The 15,413-nt window shown below is 35.7% G+C and overlaps 1 protein-coding gene across 3 annotated transcripts in view; it reads left to right on the forward strand.

Annotated features, from left to right (window-relative positions):
- The window catches only part of LOC117399447 (cadherin-12-like), a 103,532-nt gene that overhangs the window by 20,298 nt on the left and 67,821 nt on the right, over positions 1–15,413 (forward strand). Inside the window, exon 2 of one of the 3 annotated variants that reach the window (XM_033998604.3) lies at positions 9,296–9,337. The exons of the other annotated variants lie outside the window; for them this stretch is intronic. The gene's annotated coding sequence lies outside the window, so the exon portion shown is untranslated. The remainder of the gene's footprint in view (positions 1–9,295; positions 9,338–15,413) is intronic. 3 annotated transcript variants of the gene reach the window in all.

Here is a 15,413-nt window from a genome sequence, read left to right on the forward strand (position 1 = left end):
CATAAAGGACTACAGTTGCTGTGAAGATGATTAAACAAGCAGCATGGAACTTTGACCGTCTGTCTGTAATGTTTTAGAAATACTGCCTGAGAGCCTGCAGGATAGCATCACTTTTCATCAGCTATAAGAAGACTTCTGTGAAATGCAAACTGTTAGTTACGTTTATTTTTGTAATACTTCCAACACCACAGTGTATATTTGAACTAACAATACATTCAGCAAAAAGGGTATATGTAAACAATAGTATGCATACTCTGGGTTTGCATTGGTTAAATCACTTTTGTACTGTTTTGTATCTTTACATGTCCACCACCACAAACTGAAATGCCTTACTGCAATAATAATTTACATGCTTAAGAAATGTGTTGGGTGTCCTTTCTCTTATTTAAAAATGGTTACCTGGAAGTAGACGCTGATCCAAACCACATAATAATGAAATTCATGCTGATATTTATTTTTGGAAATTCTAAAAGCAGACCCTTATAAAAGTTTACCCAAGTAAATTTACACGGTAATTCTGCAGTTTCCCTATGCTTTCCCCATGGTTATACTATGCATTTACCATAGTTTCCAATATTTTTAATATGCTTTACAATACCTTTCTAGCAGCGTTCCCGCTAAGCTTTTTAGATACTGAGAAACTTGCTGTTTTGACTGAGAGGGCAAATTATCAGTGAGAAACCTTTGGCCACGCATTAATCCTTTTAATATATTTTTTGTTGCATTACACAATTTTGAAACAATTCCAACACAAGTATCTCAACAATTTTCCAATTTACTTTAAATTTAAACAAGACATTTATTGTGGCTCTGCCTCTGATTTTGAATCATCCTCTGATCCTATGCAGCGCTGTCAGTTGTTATCATAGATATAGACTTCATGCTTAAATGGTGGCGTGCATAGACTTACTTTAAACTACTGTATAAACCACTGGCATCTGCACTGCCTTCAATTGTAACCATCTTTAGGGCTACTAATTGTTCCATTTTTGGGAATACCAAATTCCGTTTTTCAAAAATGGCCAATTCCATTTGTTCCCACTTTTTTTTATCAACGTATTAATAATTAAACATAGCATTTGAACATAAAAATAATGTTGGTAGTTAAAATAAGTAAATTTAATAAATATTACCACAATTCTTTTTTTTTTTTTTCAATCATACTCTTGCTGCTGTAATAGTAAGTAAAGCAACTGAAGACACTTCAAACCTGTCATTATTATTATTATTATTATTATTATTATTATTATTATTATTATTATTATTATTATATATTTCTTAGCAGACGCCCTTATCCAGGGTGACTTACAATCGTAAGCAAATACATTTCAAGTGTTACAATACAAGTAATACAATAAGAGCAAGAGCAATTATGTTTATTGACATCGCTTGGCTCATTGCTGGCATTAAAACATGCAGGAAAACCTAAGAATTATATTACAACACTTCTGAAAATCAAATGTCCAGCACAGTTGTGAGAATCATATTTACAGTCTTCCACTAACACGGTAGTTCAGTCTACAAATAAAGGTGTTTTGAAACGGCCTGTTTAGCTTATTGCTGGCAATAAGGGCAGCAGTGTGGAGTAGTGGTTAGGGCTCTGGACTCTTGACCGGAGGGTCGTGGGTTCAATCCCCGGTGGAGACACTGCTGCTGTACCCTTGAGCAAGGTACTTTACCTAGATTGCTCCAGTAAAAACCCAACTGTATAAATGGGTAATTGTATGTAAAAATAATGTGATATCTTGTAAGTCGCTCTGGATAAGGGCGTCTGCTAAGAAATAAATCATCAATAACAGTCCAGCAATGTCATGTGAGAGTAATCCTATGTACAGTACTCCACAAATTATGTTTAGCGTTTTACTGGCATTATAACAATAACCAGGATAAAATATGAAACACTGATAAAGGCGTGTTGACTGACTCGTTGCTCTAAAACAGGTTCACTGCTATGTATTACCCTATTGTAATTTAAATAGCACCCCTTTTAATGTAAACGCATAATTAATCCTCTGCAGTGTTATTTGCAAGATTTAAAAAGAGGAATGTCTCCAGAAAGAATGTCTTTATGAAACCAATGGTGTGTAGTGTAGTGATTACATCAGTGGTCCTCAAAGTGGTGCCCACTGGCAAATTCGTGCCCACGAAGCCAGGCCATTGTGCCCGTGGCAGCTGTTCTTAAATTATGGGTCGTGAACGCATTTCTGGCGGGTCGTAGTGTGGGAAAATAAATAAAGCTTTAAACACATTTTCCAAAAAAAGCGTCACAGCAGTCTGTTGACAGTGCTGCTCGCTTATGCTGTGCTTGTAAGTACTCAACATTTTTTTTTTTTTTTACTGAAGGACCTCTGCGATACGATCAACCGGGATGCTATCTATCCTCTTTTATTTATGTTTACCGGAGTATTTATACTTCTAAATAATGCAGGAAGATTGTGCGTCACTGATTTTAGTATTTAATTATACAACGAGTTAAAAACTATAGTTGATGAGCAGCACTCTCTATAGAAGCAGAATCGCCCACTCTGTACCAGTAGATTCGCTAGTGCCCGAGCAAGCTCTGCACTAATGTGACGTGCATTTTTACAGAGGGACATCAGAGAATCAGCTGCAAGACAGACGCAAATATACTTACGTTAATGCTTTGTAAGATTGGTTTCAAAATAATAGGTTTACCTTGAGAGGCTGGAGTCTTGTTTGAGGTTGATATTTGACAATAACTTGCGAAAGTTAGTAAACTGAGTGCGAAGGTTTGGGCCAGTTACTGCGAAAAATGCACGCATTTTAGCCTTAGAGGGAACGTTGCTCTCTAGTAAGGGTGTGCCTGAGTACAAGTAAAAACAAGTGTTCGTAATGAGTATGGCCATTACAAATAATACACGAGTAATTTTGCTATTACTTGATATAGGGAGAAAAAATATGTACGTAAAACATTTATTAAATCAACTCCTGGCTCCATTAGGGCAGTGATATCGATAGAGAGACAATCCAAGGGGTAAGGAGGGGTTACCATAAGTACAGCAGTCTTTCAGCAACACGTCCTCCAATAGTGGCCGTCTAAAAATGTCAGCATTTTCTGAAAGCATGCACAGGAGGGGGTCAAGGTTATACAAAAAATGATGACACTTTTATAGAGATTGAAATGTTCACATGCCTTCAGAAACAGTACTACAGACAACAGAGATCCTGTTCGAACACGTTTCATTCACACAGCGCACAGGGAATAAAGAGTCAACAAGCTTTGATTTATTATTTATTATTTATTTCTTAGCAGACACCCTTATCCAGGGCGACTTACAATTGTTACAAGATATCACATTATACATTATTTCACATTATACAGATATCACATTATTTTACATACAATTACCCATTTATACAGTTGGGTTTTTACTGGAGCAATCTAGGTAAAGTACCTTGCTCAAGGGTACAACAGCAGTGTCCTCCACTGGGGATTGAACTCACAACCCTCCGGTCAAGAGTCCAGAGCCCTAACCACTACTCCACACTTTTTAGTGTACTGTATATGTTCAAAACTTTTCTTGGGCTTTCAAATTCCTTTCTGATGAAATGTGTTTATCATATAAAACATAATTGTGTACATTGTAGGTGATCATTTGCATGGCAAATGTTATACAGTACCACTTGCCAAATGAAAATACTGTTAATTGTTCAATGTCAGAAAATATACTGTATTATATTACTGCTTTGTTTCATTGCGAGATTGCATTAGAAAACTTGACATATTCTGTGCATTTTTCTTTTGAAGTTCCATTTTCTAAATTGCCCTTAGATTATACTCCTGGGGATGGTTTATTCACAAAAACTGGATTTCTAGTTTCTGAAAATGTACATTTCTTAAGCAACTTGTTTAATCTGGTAAGGATCCTAAGTAGTATAAAAGCTTAATTAAAAAATAATAATAATAATAATTGGTGATAAAAGCATAGATTATACTGTAATTAATTAGCCTTGGCTTTTAAAAAATATTTTGTTTTCAGGAAAAGCATTTAAATGAGCATGCAAGTTTTATTTTAAAATATAACTAACAGTCAGGTCCTTATTTAGTGCATTCAATTAAATAAAAAAAATAAAAACACAACTTCAGATTCAATAATGTAATAAATGCATAAAAACTGTAATAAAATTGAGGATAAGAACAAAAACAGATACATTTTGCTAATACAATGAAAATATGATGTACTTTAAAACAAATTGGTAAAATTACCTATAAAATGCTGTCTTTAAAATTGAGCCCTGCATGGCAGTATGTTTAAATAATAAGAAGGAATATGTGAACACTTTCAACCACATCTTCACTATGAATCCATATGTTTAGTGCAGTTGTTCTGTATAATGTAGACAAAAAAATAGTTTTTGCTTTTTGTGCAGTTGTTGTCTTTTGTAAACATGCATGTCCCTTGACGTTGTCTTGTGCCATTAACTGACAGAACAGCTATACAATGCCAGTGCTTTATTTATATATTTCTGAAGGGTCCTTACACAATAACAATTAGAGCCCATATCCGCCACCATACTCCACCGCCACCGTCATATTTGGTAAACACCAAGCTAAGTCATAAAATATTGCAACCACCAGCAGAGTTTTTTTTTAACTGACCCTGACTGAGTGCTGCTGCTGGTTGCTAACATTTTATTGGTTGGCCTTTTGTTGTGAGTAACTGTACCTTTAATTTGCACCGAAATAAGATTTCCCTGAAGCACAACATGTTGTGTTTATGCAGTCCAATTACTGCTGATAGCAGCAAATATCACTGCAGGTATGTATACAGTTTTCTGATATTCAAAAATGTTGTCAAGTTGTGACTTGTTTATTTTTTTTTTCTCGTTATGCCATATAGCTGCAAGGTTTTATAAAATATAGTGACAATATAGTTTCACTTTTAGTGATTGTTTCCAAGATTATGGTTTCAGAATAGAGAGACAATATGTACTTTGTGGATAATGATGCAGATATGATTAGGCTTTTTGAGATTTCATGGGTTTGGGGCTGAAGATAGATAATAAACAATACTGCTTGTAATTTCCAGATTACATTTTAGAAGAAAGACCCTTGTGGCAAAGTGATTAACAGTGTGCAGGTGCAGGAATGCAGCAGTAATCAATGAACAGACAGACAACGATAATCCAGGTGCAATGATATTTTATTTGTAAATCCAATGCTCTGATGACACAAATACAGGAAATAATAACAATGCTAACAGGCAATACAGCGGTGTGTATTGCTCTGTTTTAATCCACGGGTTGGTCCCGAAATAATAATAGTCCCGATCTTATACACCCACACGTAACACAAAACACAAACACAGGTCCACAGTGAGTGCGATAGTACTCGTGGTGTAAATAGGGTTCCCTTTCAAGTTGAAAATAACCATCAAGGTATGGGATATTGCCGTCAGCCAGTAGGGATTGGCTGAGCTTTTATAGCAAAGCTGCCGAAAGGCCTCTGCGTAAGCTGCCGTGTAAGCCCGCCCCCTTGGGAGCTTACTATACGCAGTGCGCAGAGACTCATTTCCTCTTTTGTCTTCAGCATCAGTAGCGGTAGGTCAATAGAGCTTAAAGACTGATTGTACTCACTAAGCTTAGGCTTGAAAAGCTAGTTATTGACCCTTCTCCGAGTTTATTTCAGTTACACCCTTCGGAGTAATTATTATTATTGTTTTTTAAGGATTATATAATTTGTATTTTTACATATTTATATATTTCCTTCACACTTTGCTTCTGCATCGCATTTTGTTTAATTTCGCGGTCTTTGTCATTCCTGTGTTTATTAATAATTATTTTATAATTATTGTTGTGTTTTGGGGTTTTTTGTAAATAAAAATTGTATATATTGTGTGTATATATATATATATATATATATATATATATATATATATATATATATATATATATATATATTTGTGTAGGACGTGCGTTGCGTTGGCCTTTGGCCACGCGTGCATCTGCAGCCTCGGTTTTGCCTCTGGCTAGACCACGTGTGTGTGAGCCTGCACTGCAGTCTCCCATATACTACCACTGCGGTGTGTTCTATCCTACCGCGTGGTAGCTGTACTGTGTCCCAGTCACCAATCACTATATATAGTGTTGCTGCACCGTCCGAAATAATAATTCCCTTTTCACTATTGAGGAAGACGACCTTTCATAAGTCACCTCAGGCATGCTAATTATTCTTTGTAATTAACATTTCATAAGACAGATGTACAGTAAATCTGCTGTAGCATTCTGACTGCTAATATGAGCTAAAACTACAAAATTAAACAGCTGGTTTATTTATTTTAACGCAGCACTGAGTAACATTTTACCAGCCTTTAAATTTAATAAAATACTAAATATTTAAAGGATCTAACTTAGGAAACATAAATATGGGAACAATAACACCATGAACATACAGAGTGTTTTAACCCCCCAACAGACATCAGGGAGCTTGACATCAGAACCTCTACAGTATGTTTAATCTGCACTCAATCCCTGGATCATATAAAAAGCAGCAACATGAAGTGGCATTATGAAACAAAAGATCACATTTTTAATCAGAAATACACACAGAATACAGACAAAACCGCTTCAAAAATTGCTTCATTTTCTTCATCTCATCAAAGATTCTACGAAGGTGTCGGTTACTTCTCTGACTCAGCAAGAAAAAAAATGACTAAAGCATCACTGATCGTTGCTTGATAAGAAAAGTGGCTGGTGCAGCGCATGAATGAACAATATCCCAGTTTGATCTACCATTTTATCATTCACCAGTCTATCCTGTATGCTGGCCTTGGAGAAAAAGGCCATGGCTGTCATTATAAAGCTTGTGAATTTCCTACACTCCAAGTCTTCACCATCTTCTTTGAGTGATGAACTTAGAGTGATGAAACCCCTGTTATGAAAAGTGAAAACTTTACTGCTGAGGTCCTCAGAACTTTTAGACAGGTAAAAGTTGCTGCTCTTAAGATGGAGTTGATAGAGCTGCAAGAAGAAGACGTAGAAACAAAACTCATGGACTCAGACCTTGCCCTGCTACCTAAATATTTCTAGCCATTCTAGTTATTACAAGTTATTATCTAAATACACTATGGCAAAATCCAGAAACCTGACTCATTCACTTGAAATGTTACAGACTGGAGCATTTTAAAACAACACGATACTCAGACTTAGTCAACAAGAAACATGGTTCCACATTTATTTTACGTGTTTATTCAAGTTCAATTTAACAATTTTCACTAGCTTGTTCAGCCAAAAAAAGACATCAATAAACCTGAGCAGTGATATTACTTTAAGAAAATGCATATTTGGACCTTTTGTTTAATGTGATGAAACAGCAATGGCAGGGTTTAAAAAAAAAAAAAAAAACACTTTTGGTCAACTGCAGCAGACTAAAGGTAGTGTACTAACTGGGGATGATCCTGTGGTTAGTACAGAGGACAATGCTAATGATAGACTGCAGGTTTCAATTGCAACAAATTGAACACTTGAAGATAGACTGAAGGTTAAGTTTTAAGATGTTCTCAATTGCATGAACACGGTGTATCAGTCGTCTGTCCCCTAGAGGATTGGAAAGCAAGGTATTAAGTTAGTCAAGTGATTCTTTAGAAGGGCCTTATTTACAAAATTATTTATTTCTTAGCAGACGCCCTTATCCAGGGCGACTTACAATTGTTACAAGATATCACATTATTTTTACATACAAGTACCCATTTATACAGTTGGGTTTTTACTGGAGCAATTTAGGTAAAGTATCTTGCTCAAGGGTACAGCAGCAGTGTCCCCTACCAGGGATAGAACCCACAACCCTCCAGTCAAGAGTCCAGAGCCCTAACCACTACACCACCCTGCAAAAGGGCACGAAACATTATGGTGCACCATAATTTGCAATTAGAGTGCACGTTCATGATTTCTGTATTTACTCGTGCAATTGTATTCATTATCGCGTGACATAGTGGGCATATTATGGCGCACACTGATTTTATTGTGCTACGCTATGGTAATCAGAATGAGTATGTGATTTGTACAGTGATAATGTATTTAAATAAGGCACCCTGCTCTGAATAATGAGATGAGCTTTATTCACACCGTATTTATTAAAGGGCGATAATCATAGTGTGCACCTTAAAGTGAGCGATAATTAGTTTGTTTGGAAACCAGGCTTTAACCACTGATAGGCTCTATTTAAACCTCTTTTTCTGGGCTGAAATGTATCTGGCATCTTGGAGGCATTACATGCATTGAAGATTTCATGTAGAGCAATTACCTGTAAATAACAGGTTATATAAAGAGTGAATAAACGTGAATTAGTGTTATTATTTCTTTGATTTTATTTTATAGTTAATTACATTGGTACAAATAATAGAGTGGTTAAATAAAACTCTAGACCAAACAAGGTATTATAATTTAAAACAACCTCCTCCACTAGAATTTCTAACTCCTCTGCGTGCAGTTTTAGTTTGCGTTGCCTCTGCCTGTCCCCTGCAGAGGGCTGCATCTGTTGATCACTTATTTTTGGTCAATGTAAGCCACCTTTCGCAATAAGCCACTGACCAAAAGATATGCCTGGACTGCTGCAGCTTTTTATATCACGGTGGTCATGGGTAAGTCTTGGACATTATCATTATCACATTACACATTAAATTATCACTCACAATACATGAAGTGTGCACGCTATGGTATGTAAATTAGCCAAACAGTGTGCACATAAATGAATTAGTTCTCTGTTAGTAAATGGGACAGTAAATTTAGATTTATGATGCACGTTAGGATCACTATTTAATGTTCTCATTTAGTGCCCTTTCATAAATAAGGTCCAAAGAACTATACTAACTTGTTTTTCATATGAATAGAACCATGTGATGTGTATTTTCAGTGTATTAAACAAAGTGACTATTTTTTTTAAATTAATAAAGCATTGAATTAACATAATTCTGAATGTGCTGTGAAAGGTAGGTATTCACCGAGTGTAGGATGTCCGAAGAAGTATCGTGTGAGGACAGAGAAGGCCGGACCACAGACGTCACAAGAGAATATTTATTAAACAACAAATCAAGTTTAACAAAAACACAGCAACCGGGTCCTAATGTTGGGCTTTCCGGCTTGCAGTCTCAGTAATTAAGGAAACTAAAAGTTCATCAAATAATAACAAAACTGTGTAGCTGAGACTGTACTTCCCAGATTTGCTACTGGGAGCTAGACCCGTGGATAACCACAAAGGTAAGTAACGTTCTTTTGTTAATTTAAGTTCCCTCATTGTATCCTTGCTTATGTTTAACTGGTTTCCTTTCTTTCCCAGGTTCCGGTGAATTCCCCCCAGCAGAGGGAGCTTGTGTGGAAGGTAAGTAGGCTCCCCTTGTGGAGAGCTGAGGAATGCTGCTTGAGTGCGGTGGCGCCCCTCTGTGGTTGATTATCCGTGCACCAGCTTATGTCCAAGTGCTGCCCCCTTATGGTCAGAAGGAAAAGGTCAGGTGGATACTTGTCCTTGTACCTGCAATTATGCAGCCTGCCCTTTTAATTATTTGTAATCTAGTGATTTCTTTGTTTCAGGTTGCAGCTCCTAACAGGAGTTTTAAATCCTCCAACCCTGCTGAATTGCTGGTTCCAGAAAGCAATGCCTTGCAGTGTTGTTTCAATAAACAGTTAAAAAAATAAAACAAGCTATTTAAGCATTGTCTGCATGTTTTCTTTGACTTTGTTATTTTCCTTTTTCAGGCTACAAACAATGTTCTTATGCAAGTCTCAGGGTTTCTTCTCCCCTGAGAGTACGTTTTATTTCTGGTTGGTGTTGACAGATACCTTCTTATTCACCAGTCAAATGTTAAATCAGATTATATATTTTATGCACTTATATCTGAGTGACTGCTACCACTTGTGGCGTTTTCCGTCTGCACAAAGCAACACATGTTCCACTCTGTTACTCGTCCAGGTACAAGACAGTCTTTTAACAGTACTAAACATTTGTACAACCACTTGAAAGATATTTGCACATTCGTATCCCTCTGCACATTACCTTTGTGTTTGTTATTTCCACATTCACGTATGTATTAAGCTTTCTTTTATACCCGTCAGCTTATTTTACTTTCCAAACTTTTTAATAGCTGCGGTAAAACTTTCATAAATCTTATCAGTTGTACTTGCCGAAGTAATAGTAGATAGAAGACAACGTTGCTTCTCCTTTCCTTTGGTGTTTTGTTCATACATTTGGTTCAGGATCTACTGCGTGTAGTAGTCTGCACTGACTTCCTGGTTCTCGCCCTCAAACTAGCGCAGCTCCATTTAAATTTACCTCTAGCTGTCCCAGCTGTCAATTCTTCTGTCTGTGCTAGTACTTCTGGGAGATGTAGTCTTTTCCCCATACACTTGAAGCCACATTCTTTTTAACCCTTTTTATGCCAAACACAAATGTATACCTTTGTTTATGTAGAATACCGTTTTTACAACTGTGGCAAATTATTCTTATACTCTTACAGACAGCAACACTAGAAATACCCCACTTTGTCTAGTGTTCGTCTCTGTTTACAAACCTCTATTTGCCACATATCCTTTTCCCCAGCTCCAACCTATTGGTTTGAGCGATCTTATCATCCTCATAACGACAAGCCATCCGCATTTGCATTTTCTTTACCACTTCGGTGTTCAATTTTAAATTTTTAAATAAACACGTACATTGTCATTTATTTAGACACCGTCCATTGTAATTGCTGATGCTTTAAAGAATGAAAAAATACATGTTACATGATTACAAGGTTACACTTAATTTTATTGATTTTTGCAAAAACTGCTTTATTTCCTTCACTAGTACTAAAAAGACAACTGTTTGAACAGTATCATATTTTAAAATGGGTTTTATTTGAAAACATACTGTAAAATGTGCCTACTAATTTTAACATGGAGTGTATTATTATAAGTATACACAAATATAGTGTCCCTGCCCCACTCACTGCCATTTCCCATACACCAAGTAGAAATGATCAGTTTAACCCTGAGGTCTGTACTAATTCTGGGGATCAGCTGATACCCGAGTTTGTTCTCTGTATTTATTTAATTGCAATTGGTACTAAGATAGTACAGAGCTGGGGATGATTTGCAGATAGTACCTTGCTAGTTAGTACTCAACTTGGTACAAAATTAAGGACTACGTTCTCAAGTTTGTTGCAATTGATACAAGTTATGTCTACTTTATGTACACAAACATTTTAACTAATGTATGGCATCTTTTTTGTAGTTAATTCGGTGGGTTAAAGTAAGGCCTTCATAACATACTCTTACTTCTGGGATATCTGTTTTTACTTTAATGCAGTGTCTTTAATTGGTGTTGAAATACTTGTTCAGACATTTTAACTGATATCCGAACATGAAAATACGTTCGTCCCAGGACTAAAATTACTTACAATTGTGCTTGACTACTACTTGTGATGCTTTCCAAAACAATTAAAGTTATGTTTTTCATGTTTTAGTTTTTTCTCACATTACATATAAATGATGTTAAATATTAAATAATATATACAGTAAATCATTCAATTCAGACACAAGGACATACATTAAGTGCTTCAGATATAAGTGGATTCTGCCAAGGGCATTTCCAGCTTTCATAATACTTTTTAGAATGTACTACTAATTTTATCTCACCAGTCTGCAGCTTTTTGGTATGTTAACAACATTGCTTAATGTTGTGTTCAAGCCATCAGTTTAAGTTTTCCTCATGAAATAAATGAGGATCCTTCTCAGCAAGTGCTCACAGATGCTGCATACATTTTTCACTGCCAGTGCATTGTACTGTAACTCTGCTGTTGTAATTGGGTTTTTTCAATATGTATTTATGTAGGACAATATGGTATTAAGCAGTGCATCATGAAGAATGATTGCTTTTGACTAAGTTTTTTTCTATTTAGCAGTAAATGGTTTTTGTGCCTGATTCAGATGGTACTATCCTGAAATGTTAATGCTTCTATTTAATTTAAATAAATAATTTGGATTTCCTAATTTTAAGTAATATTAAAATAAATAATTGCTATGCCATCAAGAACCAATACATACCCCCACTGTTTTTTTTTTTTTCAAACATATGTTCCCTTTAGAACATGAACCACATCCAAACATCTCTTTTCAGCAAAAAGATATCTGAAAGCTATGGTTATCAGAGCTTTGTTGTGAGAGAACAGTGTTTTTTGGGAAAGTAAATTGAAATATAAATGTATAATGCCATTAAAAATGTTTTTGGTCTATGGATACACATGAACGATCTTTCACTACTACTTTTACATCTGTTATTACTTATATATAAAAAAGAAATTAATTTGTAAATGTTAATGATCAGCTGATCTCAGTACTGTTTATAATTCTCTTGTGTTCTGTTGCAATATGTATACTAGTGATGTAAAAGATATGCAAGCCAAGCCGATCTGAGTCACCCTTGGGTGTAATGGTTTGAAAAAATGAAAAGGCTGAGTCTGGTTCTTTTTTTTTTGACATCTTCCAAACAGTTCCACACTCCCATAATTGTTTGGTGGAAATTAGTAAACTAACTGCATTCTATTCATTTTTTTTTTCTTCATTATTTTGTTTTGTTTTGGGTGAAGCTGGGTTATATGTCAGCAAAAAAAGAATTGTACAATACATCATGGAGGTAGTCAATCTATTGTGGATAGATAGTGACCATTCTTCACTATGTTGCTATTGGTAAATTAATTCCATTGTCCTCATTCAAAGTCATACAATCTTCTTATAGAAAAATCTGAATAACCTTTGGTGAGAATAGTTTGCTTTGGTAATAGGCCCTAAGCTTAGAAGCTATTTCTTTTACAGTGCGAAATTAATGTAGGCCTTGGGCATGTTCTAAATTTCGGAAAACAATATTAATGCTTAATTTCACTGACAGAAATCATAATACACATAGTATGTCTATTATTTGTAAGAAATCTAGTTTGCATACTAAGCATTATGACTTATTTATTTTCTATGTGTTATGAATAATTTTGTCATGCTGCATACAACCGTGGAATTCCATTACATTGCTACCCTTACAGAATACAAGTATGCAAAAAACATAGTGGGCCAATGGTATTTTAGCATGTCTGGAAGGTATTTCATTATGATCTTCACAAGAAATATGTGCTATATTACTGAGCAGACAAGCATATACAGTATGTATTTTTTAGTGCACAATAAATTTAGTCTCCTTATCAGGGTTCTCACCAGGAATTTTTCACAGCATGGTGGTGGGAGGAGTGGGGGGGGGGGCAGTGAAAGAAACGGAGATCCTCGCAACCCCCTGCAGGCGAGGCAGGACAACTCATGCACATGCTTCCACTTTGTGGAAGTAGTTGTCAGCATATATACTATTCTATATCTGTGGTTGTCAGTAGGTAGATATGGAGTCTGCGTCATAGGATGACGTACTCACTAGCAACGCATGGACGCCATTCCACGGAGGGGAAACTAGATTTGTGCCATCGTTTCTGTCCGACTGAGAAACCTGTTTTTACCTTTCAAAACATTAAGAATGGCCTACGATAATGTGGATATAATTAGTGCTGTTTTTATTATTCTTTCAAAAATTGCATAATATTAGGTTTTCTAAACATTTTTTTTTAATTCAATCTTAGGCTACTGCATAGTACTGTAGTAGTTTCTGCATGTGAGTTGTATTGTATTATTTGTAGTTAAACTAATATAGGCTACTTATTGATTACTAAAAAGCTATACTAGAAATGTGCATCATCTCACATTTTAAATACTCTATAAACTTTACTGTGATCATGTGATTGTGAGTTTTGCTTTTGTTGTCCTTGTTCCGATATATATGGTTGTTGCACCATTAAACTTACACTTACATACTATGGGAAAATATATCTATGGGAAACTGAAGTCATACAAAAGGATTATTGGAAAATTGTGGAACTTTGGATTTTTTTCTAAAGACCTTGAAATAAAAAAAGATTGAATATCTCAAAACTGTTTGGAATACACATTACTGTTCTTCGTCTGAATGATTTATTTATTTAACCCAGCTTGTTATGGTATAATAATAAAGATCTGCAGTGGTGTTGGTTGTTACAGAGCTGTGTATCAGGGGCGCACCCAGGATCTAGTCTCATCTGTCAACAGGGGGGAATGTGCTATAAAATTCAGTGAAGTTCAACCTCGTCTTCGTATCGCATACATTACATGCACCAAACTAAAGAACATGCTGTCACAACCAACCCATTGAAGAGTATTGAGAGCTGAAGTATTTTAAGCAAACCAATTTCTCACATGAAGGAATAATCAACAATGTTTCACAGGATTATTTTTATTTTTTGGCCGTTATGCAAACTGAAAACACAGTCTAACGGCCTGAATACAGCGTCATTTTTCCAGGTAACAACATAACGGCCCATTACGCTCAACAGCGCTGGCGAGAACCCTGCTTATGCCTGGAGACCCCATGAAAAATGAGTCTCTGTTGAGCATTGCGCCACATTCATTTGTTAGCATGCCCCTGAAAGTACATATCTAAAGTACATGAACCTTTGCCCAAAGCATTATTGTTGTGTAGACAGGATAGTTGAAATTTGCATTTAGATTACTGTTTTAATAAAATAAGTATGAATCTTCGTTTTAGGAAATGCATTTTATCACTAATATTTAAAAACAATTGCATTTGTATTCATAACATAATATTTAATGGAAATGCCCTTTGGAAACTGCACTTATTAATTGATATTACAAAAGAATATTCAATACAAGCAAGAAGCAGTATTGTGCATGGCATGACTAATTTGAAACTTTTAGTAAATAAGGAAAGAAATATCAATATCCAGACTATGTGATCATCTGTTTTCTGTACATTTTAATTGTGTGCTGCTGAAAGGTGTCAGTCAATAAACAAAGACCCCTGACACTGAATGAAGATTACATTAAGGTCTGGACAATCATAACTCAATTGGGGTTCTGTTCCCAGCAGGAAAAAGAGCCATTGAAAAGGGCATCTAGAGGCTAGCACAACAAAAACCTTTTACTGGCATTGACTGGAGTGAGAATGAAAGAGGCAAGACCAGTTATTTGGCAAAGAGAAACACCCAGGGACCAGGCTTATTGCTCGATATTTAATTAGGGCAATTACAATAAAAGTGAAGTTTCCCTGTCAGGGGATTGCATAAAGTCAGCCTACCTCTGTTATAGTATTTTCAAAACTACTTGTGTCATGAGCCTAGCTTTTTTCAAAATTAATCATTTAACAAAGTTCAGTGAAGACGTTGTCAAGCCTGAACAGAACAGTGTGGAGAGAACAGTGAAAGAGAAGGTACCAGGATAACTGTGCTTGGGTGCTGTTTTGTTTTGTAGTGTTTTGGATTTGTTTTGTTTAAACCTTTTGTTTGTTCCTTTTTGTTTTGTTTTTGTAAAACAATAAAAGAGCGCCAAGGCGTTTAAAC

Source organism: Acipenser ruthenus, chromosome 4 (genome assembly GCF_902713425.1).
Source record: "Acipenser ruthenus chromosome 4, fAciRut3.2 maternal haplotype, whole genome shotgun sequence".
NCBI classification, from domain to species: domain Eukaryota; kingdom Metazoa; phylum Chordata; class Actinopteri; order Acipenseriformes; family Acipenseridae; genus Acipenser; species Acipenser ruthenus.